This window comes from Sinocyclocheilus rhinocerous, unplaced genomic scaffold, assembly GCF_001515625.1.
Source record: "Sinocyclocheilus rhinocerous isolate Xijiao unplaced genomic scaffold, SAMN03320098_v1.1 scaffold578, whole genome shotgun sequence".
NCBI lineage: Eukaryota > Metazoa > Chordata > Actinopteri > Cypriniformes > Cyprinidae > Sinocyclocheilus > Sinocyclocheilus rhinocerous.
In genome coordinates this window covers 188,374-191,586 of record NW_015664024.1, presented here as the reverse complement: position 1 = coordinate 191,586, position 3,213 = coordinate 188,374, and the positions used below count along the sequence as shown (strand labels likewise).

General features: G+C 36.4%; 1 protein-coding gene across 2 annotated transcripts in view; it reads left to right on the top strand.

The window, feature by feature from the left end:
- Window positions 1-3,213, top strand: part of LOC107729407 (protein FAM19A1-like) — a 157,547-nt gene that overhangs the window by 131,793 nt on the left and 22,541 nt on the right. The window lies entirely within an intron of this gene.

Genomic DNA, 3,213 nt, shown 5'->3' with positions numbered 1-3,213 from the left:
TAGTAAATACACGCGTTCAGAAGTGACAGTAAATTAGTATTCCACTTGAGTTCCCTTCCACCAGAAGAATACAAAACTGTTAAACTTTGAAAGGTCACTTTTTTATGCTACATCACTTTCAGCATTCCTCAGAAGTATTTTTCAAGCTTTCCACTCTGTCTTTTGAATACTTTCAATACAGTGATTTCACCACCCTGTTCCACAACAGATCGTACTAAATGCCAAACTCTAGGTGGTACGGTGCACTAGAACTGGAGCCGTGTGTCTCTTCCCAGCATACTAATGTGATCTGTGTAATAGCATAAAGAAAGATTCACACTTCATGCCTCCATGCAAGTGTCCTGCAGGGAGAGCCAAGTCCCGCACATCTGCTATTGTATCGATCAAGCCAGGCAGCTTGTTATGTGGGCAGGTGAGATAAAGAACAGAGTTGACAGATCACTGTGATGTGTGAGGGGTTGACTGTCTGGATGCAGTCACCATCTACATATGGTTGCACATACACTGCATTAAAAAAAATGCACGTCCTTTGTATGTGACAAGAGTAGGATTTGGATTACTTGTTAAGGGGGACATTTAGACTATGGTTGTGATGGTATCTTAATCACAGATGGTATCTTTGGCACAGAATTTGGTGCAGCACAGTACTGGATGCTCATAGGTCAGATCAATACACCAGTCCAACACGGCAAGCCAAGTCAAAGCAGCTTTACAGTGACAAACAAGAAAATAGTGATTCAGTAATGCAATCGAAATTCAATTCTGCTGTAAAGCAGCTCTAAAAACACAATAGTAAATAGTAATTATTCAGTTGAAATTAGTTCAGTGTTGAACTGCATATGAATGTGCCTACTTCTTACTGTATAGTAGGTGTAGAGCAGTATGCAAAATGAGCAGTATGTCCAAATTCATAAAACAGTAATTGAAAAGTACCCATATGACCTACTAATTCCACTGAAAGAGTTCTAAATAACAGTGAAGCGATGTAACTATACACATGCATGCTATAAAAAAAACATTTTTTAACAGTCACAAAGTTCCTCATGAAATTAAATAGGATATATAACTACTCATTAGGAGGCCTATCGTTATGAATTTGAATTTGTTTGAACTAGCGAAAAATTGGGCCGTTTATGAGAAGTTATTGAAATAATGCGGAGGCAGCAGGATTGTATGATATTGCTCTTATATAGCAGTTCAGTAGACAAGAAGTTAATATTAAGTGTGTTTAATATTGCCAGTTATTTGTCTGTTTATGCTTCAATGAAAATACTTCCAAAAGAAGTCAAGCACAACCAACCGTTATGCATCTCCGAACAACTCATGGTGTTTCGTTCCTGAATTATTTTTGAACAAATCTGTTGAGTGAGTAAATGAATTAAATATTCATGAAGACAGTCCCTACATCTGAATATGCCTACTTCCCTACTATACAGGGGTGTAGCCATCATTTCTGAAGTGAGGGGGACACAAGTGACAAATGTAATAACTTTTTTTTAATGTAATTGACCAAAAATATATAAATAAATAAATAATTAAAAATATATATTATTAGTAATAATAACAATGAATAAAAAAATAAAAATGTCTTATCTCTTTTAATTGGCTAAGAAATCAAATGTGCTGCTGGACAATAACCAATAATTTGTATTCTATAATATTTTTGCCTATATTTTCAAAATGTCAATTTTATGATTGGTTTATATACTACACACAATTTTTTTCCATTTTTATCACAGAATAAGGCAGAAAATATATTTTATAGTTTCTGTACTGTAATAAATGATATGTCAATTAGCACTGCATCATTCATATACTTTATTTATTTATTTATTTATTACCTGGAGATAACTTGAAAAACACACATAACCCCTATATTGTCACAATTGTGTATTTATTGTCTTCAAGTTTCACCAGTCAAAACGTTTCAGCTTTTTATTCAGCTTAGCTACAGTGATCACTGGATGCCTTTGTCCATATTATGGATTTCCTGGCACGTCATTAGTTATCATTACTTCTGTGAGTCAGTTTTGGACTTTCTGCGTGAGTGCGCCCTCCGACTTTGAGTATGAATGAAACATACATACACCGCATGAGAGTGTTTAGCGCTCCGTAAAGTTCACATCATTTTGGATACAAATATCCAAAACAATGTGACTTTCTTGCGTCTTTGAATTTAAATATAGATTTATTCACAGTGGCCCTTTAAAACCTCTACGTGAAAACACTTGCTTAAAAAAGTGCGGGGGACGAACTTATGTTTAATTAAAAGTGGGGGACACACGTCCCCTGCGCATTCTATGCTCATGCTTATTGGGCTAAACTGTAAGCGAACAGTTCCGGATGACCCACTTCTGCCGGTGAGATTCCGAAATTTTTATCTGATGGACGCATTCTATCCCATGAGGTAATAAGAGAGGATTTGTGAATAGCAGTGAATCGACGCAACTGACTCCATAAGTCACATGACAATGACTACATGGCAGATGTACTGTAGTATATCCTGACGTCATTCATACTTCATACATTCTTGTTGTGAAGTAAGTACTTATTCGATGTAGTACCTACTCAGGCAGTATGCGATTTCAGACACAGCTAGTTAAAGTTAGCTAGCTAAAGTTAATTGCTGGTTGAGTCAGCGTTTTTAAACAGTCACTTGTCCTAACCTGCTAATGTAGCAATGTAACCTGCAGAAAGAGTCATGATGACTCACTACAACACTATATCTGTGTCTCATTTCAAAAGGCTGCACGCTTTAGAGGTTGCATTTGTCAGCCATCATCTAGGATGTCGTATTTCAGAAAAGTAACCGTTATGAAACTGACTGTTATTTCTTGTGAGTCGTAAATTAATGTAATTTCTTTCTTACTTTAGAATGTAATGGTTACTTTTCTGAAATGAAGAAGCCTCAATGATATACACAGTCGACGCCTTCAAAAAGAGAGCATATACCAGCAAAAGTAGCACGATGCCAAATAGTATCGCGCTGAGTCTAGGAGAACTCACCGGTATCACACACACACTCCGGACGCATCGCGTTCAATTCGAGCAGCGGTTTAAAACAGTTTATTTAATCACCAAACGGACACAAGTTTACTTCAAGAATGAACGAACAATGAGGCATATATGAGTTTAAAGTACGGTGTTTATAAAACGGATCAAACGGAAAGAGAAAGCGCGATCTATATTATAGCTCTGTAAATGAAGCATTAA